General features: G+C 47.1%; 1 pseudogene; it reads left to right on the plus strand.

Annotated features, from left to right (window-relative positions):
- The first annotated feature begins 9,870 nt into the window (after positions 1–9,870).
- Positions 9,871–14,699, plus strand: part of LOC127683589 (calcium-binding and coiled-coil domain-containing protein 2-like) — a 62,841-nt pseudogene continuing 58,012 nt past the window's right edge.

The following is a 14,699-nucleotide window of genomic DNA, read 5'->3' on the forward strand; positions in this document are numbered from 1 at the left end:
AGGTGGGCAAGTGGCTCTTGGGACCCACCTCACCGATCAGACAGAGTAGGGTGGGGCAAAGGAAACACTGAATTCTTCTAAGAGCTTCCAGGAACAGGTGGGCTGAGGGTGAGCTACGCTTGCCGAGAAGGCGGTCACAGAACATTCCAGACACCCGAGGGTCAGTTGCTTCTGGAGCTGAGGTAGCCAAATGCCTTCAGGGTGGTTCATTTCCCTTGATGACAGATTAGTTAGAGGTGTTTATTTATGTATTACACATAAAAGTGAGACATTCTAGAGAAATCCTAAGCAGAGATTTCTGTACTTTGCATCTGGTAAAGATGTCCTGGCCTTAGTTTTCAGACCTGGAACTTAGAAACGGGGAAGAGTCGGGGCAGAACAGTCAGAGCAGGCCCTGTGATCCCATTTAGCTTAGGTTAGAGCTGAGTTCAGCTGCTGCTCACTGCCTTTCAGCTGATGGTCCACCGCAGGGACCGAGCTTCCACTGGCTGGCTGTTTATTGTGGATAACTATCACTCTCCAATATTCCCACTCGATCTCAGCTTCAGAAGTGACTACAGCGAGTGTTAGGCATCCAAACACTGGTCTGACTTCTCAGAGAACAAACTGAAATTTGGCAAAGACTGGCTTCTATCTTCTGTGTGTATGTGTGTGTGTGTGTATGTGTTCCTTTCTGATTCTCACTTCTCAAAAGGGACACCCTGGAGATGACATGATTTAAAGAGGGCCTGCCTTTTCTGAGGAGAATTAGGCACATTGCATAGTGTTTCTTAATCCGATGTGCTTATCGATAAATAGGAAATACCAGTCATCTCTACCTTGCAGCATTGTTGGGGGGAGTGGGAGGTCATCGAGGTTACTGGGATGTAAATGTCAGAATCCATCTCTGAACTTCAGTGAACACACAAGACATCAGTCAACAGTGCCCACTTGGAGAGCACACACGAGGTGCTGACCCCAGACCCTTCAGTGCTCCCTTCAGTGGGAGGAGTCACACCCATTGGCCTCCACAGAAGCCGTTCCACTGTGGGTCTGGTCCTTGTTACATTTACTTTTCTAGCTACGTTTCTAGCTACATAAGGGAGGGAGCTAGCTTTGAGTGCCTACCACACGCTGAGTTTGTTACATGATTCTTAATCTTCATGGTTCCAAGAGGATTGTTAGCCGCTAAGGAGCTGCCTGCCTGGCTCTCTTTCTCAGTCGTTCTCAGCTCTCATGGTACCCACCCCCCACTCTTAACAGAGAGCTTTGCCTCAGAGCCTACCCCCAGCTGTTCTCTTTCTATGGTGGCCGCTCCCTTGTAAGGCCATTTCCCTTCCAATGCCCTAGACTGCTGCCAACCCTAGATCAATTCCGCGGGCTTCAGACTAAACAGTCAATTACCAATTACCTCCCAGAATTTTCCTCTTAGCCACATCCAATTCCCCATATTCAAAATAGAACTTACCGTCGTCCTTATGTACGTTTCCGTGATCCCAGGCTAATGAGTAACACACCATCAAGTGAGCCCCTCCCCCAAGCCAGAGCTTGGAATTGATTGAGAATTTCCCATCCCTGCCTTCTCGCCACACCCACTCTGTAAGCAAGTCCTGCTGACCTGCTCCCTACCACATCTCTTCCTCCATCCGGCTTCTTGTCCTGGTTCTAATTTAGACCCTCATCTTCTGTTGGCCTTCAGTCTTGTTTCCCTGAGGATCAACTTCTGTTCCCTTTCCATCAGAGCAATGCATTCGTGGTTCTGTAAAATAGCTTGCTGCTTGTCTAGCTTCCTATCATGTTTGAAAGGAACGAGAGACCATCCACGGCCTCATCCTCTCAGTTCCCTCTGGCTTTTCGCTTCTCTCTCCCTAGATGGGCCAGAACATCTCTAGCCCCAGCTGTCTTGCCTGACACACCTAAATTCCACTTGCCTATCTGCTAAATATCTTCTCACCTTGAGGGTCACATCTGTTGGGCAGATCCTCCTGATTTACCACCTCTGCTTAAGCAAAGCCCCACAATAGACACACACAGAAGTATACATGCACACACATGCACACTTACACTCACACACATGCACACATGCATGCATATGTGCACACACTCTCACATTCACATATGTACACACATGCATTCACATGTGCACATATACTCAATTACATTCATATATGTACACACATATATGCATACACATACATGAACACACACGCATGCATGCACCCCTCCCAGGAGTTGTCCAATCTCCTGACATGGTTAAGACTCTATTGGGAGTGATGGGCAAGTCTTAATGACATATTTCCTGTGCCTACTGAATGAATGAGTGAAGAAGTTACAGAAAATGTAAACTCAGGCTAAACAACAGATCTAAGGGGAGCCAAGCTCTGGTTCCTTCCACTAGAGGGCACTCTCGCCTCCTTCCACTAGAGGGCACTCTTGCCTCCTTCCACTAGAGGGCACTCTCGCCTCCTTCCACTAGAGGGCACTCTCGCCGTGCTCTTCCCAGGCTGTCTCTTGTCAACCAGCTGTGAGTGAGGCTGGCAGAGTCGCTTAGGGTTTGGAGCCAGGCTTCCTGCTGGGCTCCTGTCAGTCTCTTCAGAAGTCCTTTTTTCTCTATTTATTCTTCTCTCACGCCATGCTTGGCCTTGACACACACAATGCTTGACTACAGCAAACACCCTTTCTCACTTCTTAGTTCTGACCAAAAGTGATTTGAATCATCAGAGAATATTAATTATTGACAAGTTTTGAGAGCTTCAACTTTCCTGTGGTTTTAATGTTTTTTTTTTTAATGTTTTTGAGTAACATGGTGTGTTACTTAAGTAGACGTATGTTTTTGGTAGAAGGACTGGAGTTGCCTGAGAGACCCTCAGATCATACACATTGCCAGGATTGCCAGGCAATTCCTAGCCTTGACCACAATTCCAGGGCACATACGCATCAGTACGCATCTCGTAGCATTCCTGGGTGCCCAACTGTGAAATAAACTCCACTCTTACTTTTAAAAGAATACAGTGTGAGTATCAAACTCTTCAGCCTTGTTCATAACGACTCCTCTTCACGGAGCTCCACGGGGCCTAGGGCTGGGAAACTATACTTTAATTCTGTGTTCAGCACTGTGTGCTTCTCTCTTGAGACAGCAGGGATTACACCAAGGATTGTTATCAGAATGATCTGGGCATCAGGAGCAGGCCACTGGGGCCTCGGTGGCAGCAAAGAGGGCTGGAGAGGAAAGATGTGCGGCGGTGGTGGTGGGGCTCTGTCCACCTCAAGATGCAGGGCTGAAGTGCATGCCATTGAGTTTGACTGAGCATCTGTGGAGGAGATCCTGTGGCTTCTAGAATCCCTTTTGATCCTGAAGTCTGTAGCTTCATTAAATGGCAAGTCGCCAGGCCAGTTGAGTGTTTTACCTGCTGCGTCCAGAGATTGATGTTAGTATGTGAAAAGGAGGGTGCACAGGAGATGGTGAGCTTCTGGTCTCTGATGGGGAATTCTTTCTAGTAGCTAAGTTAACGCCAGAATCCTAAGTCTCCCTGCCTCCTGATCATTGAGGGGTCATCCTACATGAATCAGAACCGTTTTTAACTTTACAGACATCTGCTGAAAACATCCTCTGTTTTGCAACAGAGTAGGAGCTGGAAGTACAAGTATTTCCAAAACACAGTGACTTAAGTTCAACTCGGTGAGAGACAGAGCTGTGGAAGCCAATGATTGTCAAGAAGATGTCCCTGAATGGCGGGAAATATGCAATCGGAGGGAGAGGTGACAGGCAAGGAGGAAGCTTTGCCAAAATGCATGCGTGAATGTGTGTGTGTGTTTGAATGTTCCTGCATGTGTGTACATATGGAGGTTAGTGGACAGTTTCAGGTGTCACCCTTGGGAACACCACCTACCTCCTTTGAGATGGTCCTTCACTGGGCTTGAGCTCACCAGTGGACTAGGCTGGCCAGCAGGCCTGAGGGCTCTTCCTGCCCCCGTCTCCCCGGCAGCGGGATTCCAATTGTGCACCATCACACACAGCATTTTTTCCCTGGATTCTGGGGATTGACTTGGGCAAATCCCCAATTCCCGGCTGTTTTCAGGAAATTCTTAGGAGCAAGTGGGCCTTCCCAAGCTAAGAAGGTCAGGGAAAGGGCACTCTATAGGATAAAGACCAACTGTGCAAAGCCAGGTAATGACTGAATGGGAGATCTAGAGCCAAGGAGGAGCTAGAAGGTTCAGTTTGAAGAGTAAGAAGGTCCAGTTAGAAAGCTGTGTACTGTGAAAGGGCAGTCATGGAGAGCTTCATCCTTCGTGCAAAGAAATGACAGCTTTGTCCCACAGGGAATGTGGATTCCTGGCGTCCTTAAATCTTTGGTGGATCTATTGTGCCATTCTTGGGACTTAAACTAGGTGTGTGATGTTCTTACTTTATGGGACTGATGTTGGTGTTCTGAACAGAAATGCATGGGGCTGTGTGTGCACATGTGTGTGTATGTGCATATGTGAGTGTGTGCACATGTATGTGTGTGCATATGTGAGCATGTACATGTATATATATGTGTGTGTGCATATGTGAGTGTGTGCATGTGCGTGTGCATGTGTGTGTATTTTCATCCATAATACAGTGAAATTGGTGGCCATGGGCTCCTGCCCCTCTAATTCCCCTGGGTGTGCTCACCCTGGGATACTCTCTTCCTCCGGACACTTTCTGTTGGACACATTCTATTTGGGATTTGAAAAGGTTACTAGGTTAAAGCTGTTCTTACGGTTTAGATTGGTTTCGGGTCTTTGGAAAGAAAAATTCCCTTGCTATTTGTTTTTCAAATTTCTTCCCTCTCCCTCTCAGATTCCATGCTTGTTTAATCTTGTTTAAACAATTAGAGTCACTTTGAGGAAGCCACAGTTGGAGCACTTTGGGGAGGGGCTGGGACTGACATCTAGCTGTTCTCTCTTCTTCTAGGGCCTTCCCACACTCAGCTCTTCTGCCAGCTGACTGTCACATGTGAGAAGGTGACAGAGCTCCTCTCCAAGGGCCAGCTCCTTCTAAATGCTGGATGACAAACGCTTGCCCTCCCCATGTGCAAGAAGGGGAGTGTTTGTGGTTTGTTTTGTTGGTTTTTTTTTTCTTTTCACACATTTGATTAAAACTCTTGGGCCTGATCTGTGCAAAACTGTGAGGGAGGCAACCTGAGGCCCGGGCAGACAGCACCCGAGAGAGTCTCTTTCATCCTGTTTCCTCCGGGGAGCAGCTGGGTCTAGCCTCGGCAGAGACCCTTTGGTTTAAGGTATGCAGACGCCTTCTTTCTCCCCTGCTTCACTTCAGCTGGAGCCGCAGCTTCTTGGAGTTTGTCTGTGACTCCTGATGGCTGGGTGCTGGGGGCAGGAGCTTCCACAGACCGGTGATCCTAAGGGCTGGTAAGGCAGTCTCCTAGAGCCTGGCGTAGCCTGAAGACTGAAGTTTAGAATGCTTGCAGTAGGAGTGTGGGTCCCAGGGATTTACTGGGAGGTGTGAGAAATTGAGCCAGGTGTGTTTATAAAGTGGCCTAATAAAGTAATCCTTGTGATAAAGAGTACCTTTTTTTCACTGGCTACATTACATCCTCAGGAGGTGGAAACTGAGGCTTGTAGCAGTCACCTTAGTTAAAGAAATGACTTTGGTTCCTGGAGTGATAACCAGCTAGGTTTAAAATCTAGTGCTATTCCATTTCATCTACATGGGCAGGGTGAAAGTAATGGCTTGAAAGTCATGATGATTTTCCAGCCCACCATCAAATACGGTATACTGAAATTTCCTCAAACGAGCAAGGAACAATCCTCCTCCAACAAACATACAATTGCAGTCTATTCATGCAACATGAAACCACAAACATGGGCATCCTGGGTCATGAAAAGCAGCTGCTGGAAGACACAGGCTCCTTCTGGGGTTTCCTCATTAATCGTTTCTACCCATTCATTTATTTTGGGTTAGGCTAGTTCTGGCTAACAGACAAGTGCTAACAGGCACCAAGGTGGAGCAAAAATGTAGGAGCATCTCCAGCTGAGAAAAGTCTGTATGTTCACATATTTTTAGTTTACTGGGAGGGCTGGTGCTACTTATTTTAAGCAGTGCACACCCCCAAGGCATGCTTCCTCAGCAACAGCCTCTAAGAATCTTCACTTTGGATCCACACCGAGCATGAAGGAGGAAGCAGGTGTGTGCAAAGGAGGGCTTGTTCCAAAGTGTGGCTCTTGCTTCTGAGCCTCGGGTGAAATTGCACACCGTCTCAGAGCCAATCAATCTTCTATGTCTTTTCTGCTTAGGTTACCGCCATAATGAGCTGCAATGGTCAAGTACACCGATTGGCCTATGACTTTGGCCTGAGAGTGACAGGGGAGGGTATAGGTAGGAAGGCACTATCTTCCTAGAATTTTAGAACTGGTTGCCTCAAGTGGTTACCGAGTAGATTGTTCTCTTCCTGGAAAGTTCTAGAACAGTCACAGACTCACACACTATCTTACTACTGTCTTGGTCACATTCTTATTACTGTGATAAAACACCACGACCAAAGCAACTTATAATAAGAAGCATTGAATTGGCTTACAGCTTCAGAGGATTAAGAGTCCATCATGGTGGGTCAGTAGAGGAAGTAGCAGGCATTTTGACGGGACCGGCTGAAATCTCACATCCTTGGTCTACAAATAGGCAGAGGGCACACTGGGAATGTTGAAAGTGCTGGAAACCCCAAAGCCTGCTCCCAGCGACATGGCTTCTTTCAACAAGGCTCAATCCTTCCCAACAGCTTCACCAACTGGAGACCAAGTAATTAAACACACGAGCCTGTGGGAGCCAGTCTTGTTCAGACAACACACTCCACTCCCTGATCCCCACAACACACTCCACTCCCTGACCCCCACAGGCTTCCGATCAGCACACAGTACAAAATACATTCAGTCTGACTTCAAAAGTCCCCAGAGTCTTCCAGCCTCAATACTGTTTAAAAGTTAAAAGCTCAAAATCTCTTCTGAGGCTCAAGACTCTTAGTCCGTCCCCCGCCGCCCCCCCCCCCCGTAAAATAAAAAGCAAGTTGTGTATTTCCAATATACAATGGCATAGAATATATATTACCATTCCAAAAGGGATGGAAAAAAAGAACAGTGAGGAAATGCTTGAGCAAAGCAAGATGGAAACGCAGCAGAGCAAACTTGCATTCTTGCATTATAGTTCCATGTCTGTAGCCGAAGGGCTTACGTGGCTCTTTCTGTCCAGGCTTGCTGCCCACGGCACACTTCTCTCTTGGTCTAGTTCTATTCCCCATGTTCCCTGTAGGCAGCTTTCCTTATCTTGGATCCCTGGCACCTCCAACATCCTGGGCTCTCCAATATAATCTAAGCTTTACCCTCGGCACTTCATCCAGTGGCATCTCAGGGCCTCCACACAGCCAATGGCGGCTCAGGGCCTCCACGCAGCCAATGGCGGCTCAGGGCCTCCATGCAGCCAATGGCGGCTCAGGGCCTCCATGCAGCCAATGGCGGCTCAAGGCCTCCACGCAGCCAATGGCGGCTCAGGGCCTCCATACAGCCAATGGCGGCTCAAGGCCTCCATACAGCCAATGGCGGCTCAGGGCCTCCACGCAGCCAATGGCGGCTCAGGGCCTCCACACAGCCAATGGCATCTAGGGCTTCTGTGCCCCGGGGACTCCACTGTTACATGCCTGGCCTGATACTCTTTCCTTACTCATAGTCCTTCATGATTCTAAAGCCAGAACCATCTGAGAACACTGCCCAGTTCACCTCCTCCCTTGGCATAGATCCTTGTCATGCTTGAATCAGGTTTCAGAAGCGTTTGCTTGTCGTTGCTTTTAGGAATAGAAAATTCCTTTTTAAAATCTGGGAGCCTATTTGGGTGGGTTTTGCTCCAACGTCACCTTCCGTTTATTCCAGTTTGAATCAAGCCTCCCTTTATTCTCCTACTCTCTGTCAGAACAAGTCTTGGCTCCAAAGTTAAATTTCTGGGTGCTGTTTTTCAAACTTTACTTTTTTATTGCTTTCTTCCTCATTTTCCCTTCCACATTGCATATCTGAATTAGAGTGAGTACTAGAAATTATAAGAGGAAGGATTGAGGGCCTCTAAGGGAATAAAACCTCCACAGGAAGACCAAGAGACTAACCTGGTCCCTGGGGGCCCTCAGAGACTGAACCACCAAGCAAAGAACATACACAGGCTAGACCTAGGCCAGACCTAGGCCCCTTGCACATATGTAGCAGATGTGTAGCTTGGTCTTTATGTGGGTCCTGAAAAACTGGATCTGAGGTTATCCCAAAACCTGTGGCCTGTCCATGGGCTATGTTTTCCTAGCTGGGCTGCCTTGTATGGCCTCAGTGGGAGAGGATGTGCCTAGCCTTACAGAGTCTTGATGTGTCAGGGTTGGGGGAATACCAAGAAGGTCTCCACCTGCTCAGAGGAAAAGGGGAGGTAGGATGGGGGAAGGATTATGGGAGGGGATGACCAGGAGGTGGGCATTAAGCAGAGTATAAAGTAAATAATTAAAACAAAAAGTTATTACTTACAAACAAACATGGACAGACCAATATTAGGCTGTCTTGAAATCTCCTTGGCCAAGGAAATCAGTTCATTACTAGTTTACCCCCAAGCAAGTCTTTAGGACAAGGATAGAAAGCAGCTACATTGTTTGCTAAAATATTTCGAGGAAGATCTCTAGCCTAGTTGCTAATAATATCATTTCCCACTGACATCTTTTGAGCTGGGCCTCCATAGTTACATGGTTCTCAGCAGTATCCTCCAGGGTCCTGCTAGGATGACCTGTTAAATTCTGTTTATAGTGTCCAACCAAAGTCTTCTACATTCCTCCAAAACCAGCATGGTCAAGCTTATTATAGCAATAGCCTACTCCTTGGTGCCAATTTGTGTCTTAGTTACTTTTTTATTGTTGTGAAGAGACGCCATGACCAAAGAAAATATAAAAGTGTTTAATTAGGCTTAGAGTTTCTGAGGGTTGAGAGTCTGACATGGTAGGGCAGCATAGTGGGCAAGTTGTTTGGAACAGCTGAAAGTTCACATTTTAATGTGCAGGCCTTTTGAAACCACAAAGCCCACACACATCCCCCCTCCCCCAGAGACACGACCTCCTTCGACAAGACCACACCTGATAATCCTTCCCAAACAGTTCTACCAACTGAGGACCAAGTATTTAAACATATGAACCTAAGGGAGCCCACTCTCATTCTCTCTAAGTTGCAAATGTCTCCCTGAGAGTGCAGGAGCATTCTGGAGAGACTTACCATCTGTTTCTCCCCAGGCTCACGCAGGATCCCCCACGCTCACAACTCTCAGGAGCTGGGATCTCTCTGCTTTAGTTGCACTACCGGTTATGTGTTGTCATGCAACACAGCTGTTTTCTCAGAAAAATCCCACATGGGTCGCCGCTGCTCTCTCTTTCTTTGGGAGACAAGGGTGGGTGCCTAGCTTGGGTGGAGGAAGGAGACCAGAGTTGCAGCTCTGTAACGCAGCCCTCTGAGTCATCTCTGCCGTTGGTATCTGAATGTGCAGGGGTTGGGCTCCAGATGATAGAGCATTAGCAAATGATTGCACTGCTCTTTGCACTTGTAAAAATGAACAAATGTTAAACAACAACAACAATAATAGTAGTGTGATTTGGTTTGGAGAGGAGGTGTCTGGATTTCCGAGATGGAACACATATGGAATACATTTGTGGCTCTGTATAATGCCCTATAAAATGATTGGGTTCGGATGAGAAACATTTGTCAGTGACGTTCCCATTACTGGGTGCGGTGGGGTCTGGTTTGGGCTCTTATTGGAGGGGCTGCTTTAGAAGAGGAGATGCTATTGTTAGCTGTAGTGGTGGGGAAGGCTCTGCAGGGAATTCTTATCTTCAGGAACACAATAAGCCCGAGATGCTTGAATCGTTGAAAACTGTCAGTCTGCCGTACAGAAGGTACGGTGGAGCCAACAGGAAGTGATAAGCATCCAGGAGGGGCTCTGTTAAAGTCATAGGTCGTGAGAATTTCAGATTTCAAGTTTATCCTCCCACCCCAAGAAGGGTACAGTGCTTTCTTGCCAGGAATGAGCTATGGAATTTACCAAAGTGGCTGCAGGTTTGGGTAATCCAGGCCACAGCTGGATTCTGTACTCTGGCGGTTGGTTGTGGTGAACTGCTGCTGTTGGGTGCAGTGTGTATAGCAATGAAGCCCTGGCCAGACACTTTTTGATGATTAAAAAAATTGGCATGAGGCATGTGACTCCATAGTTTTCGCTGGGAAGAAGGGAGTGGAGGACTTCCCCAGAGGCCTCCGTCCCTGGCATTTCCAGCTCTCCTGAGGTTTGGCTTCCCCACTTGGGTGGCCGTGGTGGGCTGCTGTTCTTATCCCATTTCCTTGCTGCTATTTTCATTGCCATTGCCACTGGTCATTGTTGGATGTTCTCGTGGAAATTCTACAAATATTTAAGAAACAAAATTGAGTTAGAGGTTTATGAAATAGAGGAGTCTGCACATGTAAGTGATTCCAACGTGCGCAGATGGTTTACAGAGAGGCCAAGTCTTAAGCGCCTTTCTCTTCTGTGACATAGATTCCTTTTTAAGCTTTGTTTGATAAAACTCAGCTTTTGCAGAAGTTGTTAGGACTATGGGTAGATAGGAGAACTTCCAGGAGGCTGGAGGGGAGGGGTCCTGGGAGAGAATGCAACTGCTGGGAAAAGGACAACTGCTCCAGGGAGCTGTTGAATGCCCGAAGGTATGGCTGTCCTTGCCTTCCAGAAGTTACTTTCATGTCCTTGCAGTGCCAGTGGTAGAGACACGGTAGTGATGGATGTTCCCAGGTCTAGGGAATAGATCATATTCAGGGTTCAGGGTGCTTCCTGGAGGAGAGGGGTCTTTGGAATTCTGGGTAGGAAAATGCTGGTGGTAAAGATACGAAGGCAAGGCCTCTCTGAATAGGTTGATGGGTTTGCTTGTCTCTAATTTTTCCTGTTTTCATAGTTTCGCTACTCTATGGTCAAGTTCAGGAGTTCCAGAGCAGCAGGGAGGTCTTAGTGGAGGCTTTGCTGATGGCTGGCTGGGCGAGCTCTCCTTCCTCATTTTAGCCACTGTCTCTTCAGACTGCTGCCCTCTTCCTTCTGCTGGAGGCAAACTAGTGTATTTCTCCACCCCTGGGCGTCTCCACCAGCTTGTCCAGATGCTCAGAGTTGAAATAGGCAATTTTTTTTCAAAAGTCTTCCTTTATTTCCCCTCCTGATATCCAATTTTACCCTAAAATATATCTCACATTCTTCCTATAATGTTCATCACTACCTCCACCAACACCACCTCTACTGCCACCACCACCTTCACCACCACCACCACCACAACCTCCACCACCACCTCCACAACCACCTTCACTACCACTATCTTCACCACCACCAACACCACTATCACCACTTCCACTACCACCTCCACCACCACCATCACCACCACCACTACCACCTCCACCACCGCCTTCACCACCACCACCACCACCACCACCACCACCACCACCACCTCCACCACCGCCTTCACCACCACCACCACCACCACCACCACCACCACCACCACCACAATCTTCTTAGAGGACCAAATTACATCATAAGCAGCATATTCATGTTGTCCAGTATTCTGCCAAGTCTAGATTTTCTTCCATGTCTGATGCTTAAAAACCTCCCCTACATAGTCAAGTTTAATAAAAATTGACAGAATGCTTATTTTACATATAGATTTAGCACTTGCAGGCCCCCAGTAAAAGTAGCCTGGATTACATACAATAGAATAACATTGGAGACATATTTCATTTCAGTTTTGAAGACAAATACAAAAGTAACTGAATAAAAGAAAGAAAAATATTTGTACAAAAAAAGAAAAGAGAATATTCTAGGCTACAGAGGTAGACCATGTACTGCCATGGGAGGACCTGGGTGCCACTGCTAGGCAGTGATAGACTTATAGTCAAACGCAATCTCACACACTCTCTTTATAGGAGCTTCGGCAACTCACTTGCCAGCTCTGAGCTCGAATCTTCTCTCTTGTGTGAGATTTGAGAACTAGATCACTGCCAGGGTTCCTCTGAGGGGCAATTTGACTCATCTGTCCACTGGCCTTTGATCATTTTCCAGCTCTGCCCAAAGGCTTGGGGTTGAGGTGATAATGGTTTCATTCTGAGAATAAGCAACTAAACCAACCTACATGGGTTCTGGAACCAGCACAGCCCAGGAGACGTGGACTGTCAGACAGAGGAGAGAGGCACACTTTCCTACAGGGCCAGAATCTGCCCGTCCTGGGGCCGATGCTGTTGGTTGTGAGTAGCCATCAAGATGGGGCTGTCTGCAAGACCCCTAACACAGAGGGAAGCAGAGCCTCATTCTCATGCTCCTGTAAGAGACCACCTCCCTCTCTACCCTCTTAGCCCCAGAGTCTTACTGCAGCCCTTTTTAATACCATTGTGCGCAGTTCTTCAGAAGGTTGAGAACAGCACTCCACTAGCCCATCAGATAGCACCTGGGATCTGGAGAGCTGAAATTACACAACTGGGATCTAGAGAGGCTGATCGCACCCTGTACGTAGGCTTCCGCAGTCCACGTCCACAGTGCTGAACTCGAGTGTCACAGCAGAAATTACAAGATCAAAACAACACCAACATTAAATATTACTTAGAGGTTTTTTTAATTTGTTAATGTTAAGTTCATGACCCAATTTCCCTGGTTTATTAAATGCCAAAATATTAGTTTTGAGGAGTAGCAGTATGGGTCTGGGAATCATCTCAGGACAAATAAATCATATGCTTTTAAATTCTCTCCAAACCTGGGAAGACTTATTGTCATCCAGGATAATAAATTTCATCAGACTAACAATTCTAAAGAAAGATTAATTTTGGTCCCAGGAGAAGATTAATAGAAGGAAGTCCTCGCTTCATGAACGCTTTGCTCCTCTGGCCAAGCTGGTTTGCTCTCTGCATCTTCTCTCTCTGTGTAGCTTTCTCCTTCACCTTGGCCAGGATTCAAGCTGCATCTTCTCTCCACAGAAACGCGTCACTGGTACCCTCCCAAACCCATTCCTTCTGGATGTTTCCATGGATAAGAAACCCAACTGGAAACTCATACACATGTATGATACTGAACACATGTGTGACAAGCACATGTATGATGGTGAGCATATATATGATGGTGGGTACATGTGTAATGGTGGGCACATGTGTGATACTGAGTACATGTATGATGGTGCTCACAAGTGTGATGGTGAGCACATGTGTGATGGTGGGCACATGTGTGATGGTGAGCACATATGTGATGGTGGGCCATGTGTGATGGTGAGTACATGTGTGATGGTGAGCACATGTGTGATGGTGGGCCATGTGTGATGGTAAACACCTGTGTGATGATGAGTACATGTGTGATGGTGAGCACACGTGTGATGGTGGGTACACATGTGATAGTGAGCACATATGTGATGGTGGGCCATGTGTGATGGTAAGTACAGATGTGATGGTGAGCACATGTATGATGGAGAGCACATGTATGATGGTGAGCAGGATTCTCAACCCATATGGCACATTGCACACTCAGTCTTCAAAGGATGGGCTAGACAGTAAAGGGACCATCTAGCTCTCCATGTTCCAATAGCTCAAGGTATAAAAATTTGCATGCACATCTCTTCTCTGTAGGAACTAGATTACAGATTTAGGGCCTTTTTAGCTCTCTTGGAGTGGCAACATAACATGGAAATCGCATTTCTATCCTGTCTAGCAGTTCGGTACTTCTGCTACAGATGATAGTCTATCCATCCTGGAAAGATACACTTATTTTGCTTCTTACTGTTCCCTAAGCTTCCCTGAATCCTATGGTCATGACATCATGGTCTGAAACCTGTTATTTGACTAGCCATGTGAAAGTCTTACTTTTGTAGGGTAAAGTAGTCCTTGGAGGCAGTTTCCTGTGGTTAGTCTAATACAAAAGCCTTTGCTGAGGCTGTTCCTTCAGTCTTGCGGCTTTATCTTTTGTTTGTTTGTTTTTCTTTCTCTCCCTACCACATCGCTTTGAGTCCTGCTCTTCCCGTGTGCTCCATGAGGCCAGGGCACCAGAAGAAAGTAGACAGCACACAAGCTGGGGCTAAGGAGGGTTTCACGAGGGTACCATTTATAAAGATGAGTTCAAATTGAAGGGAAACTGGCAAGGGGTGTTGAGGCCTTTGTGGAGACAGTAATAGAAGGAAGTCCCTGTGCACCCCAAGTCCTGGAGAAGCCAGAGGAAGGAGGGATCACTACCAAGCTGAGGACCACAGTAGAACGGAGGAGGGTCCCACACTCCGGAGATGTGATGTAGCAGAAAGTGTCTTTTCCAGTCCCAAGGCCAGGGGGGAGGACTCATTTTTTTCTTCCTGTACTTGTCTCTCTGCCTGTATCTCCCACAGGCCAGCCCCAGCCAGAGCCAACAGGCCCAGCCAGAGCAGGAGGGAGGGGACCCCGCTACGGAGGTCAGAGTGGCTACAGTGTCAGGAACTGGCTGGAGGAGTTGGTGACCTTCCTATTAGTTTTTGTTTATTGTAAATTTCCACTTGGCCAGACTGGGCATTTTATCTTTTGTGAGTGAGGCAGGAGCCTGGAGAACATTTGGAGAATTATTTACACCTATTATATTTTAAACTAGACAGTACCTCAGCAGCTCAGTAGTGATGCAATCGATACCCAATGTTCTCACCACAAGCTTAACCAAGTGCTAATAT

The sequence above is a fragment of the Apodemus sylvaticus genome, chromosome 4 (assembly GCF_947179515.1).
Source record: "Apodemus sylvaticus chromosome 4, mApoSyl1.1, whole genome shotgun sequence".
Lineage (NCBI taxonomy): Eukaryota > Metazoa > Chordata > Mammalia > Rodentia > Muridae > Apodemus > Apodemus sylvaticus.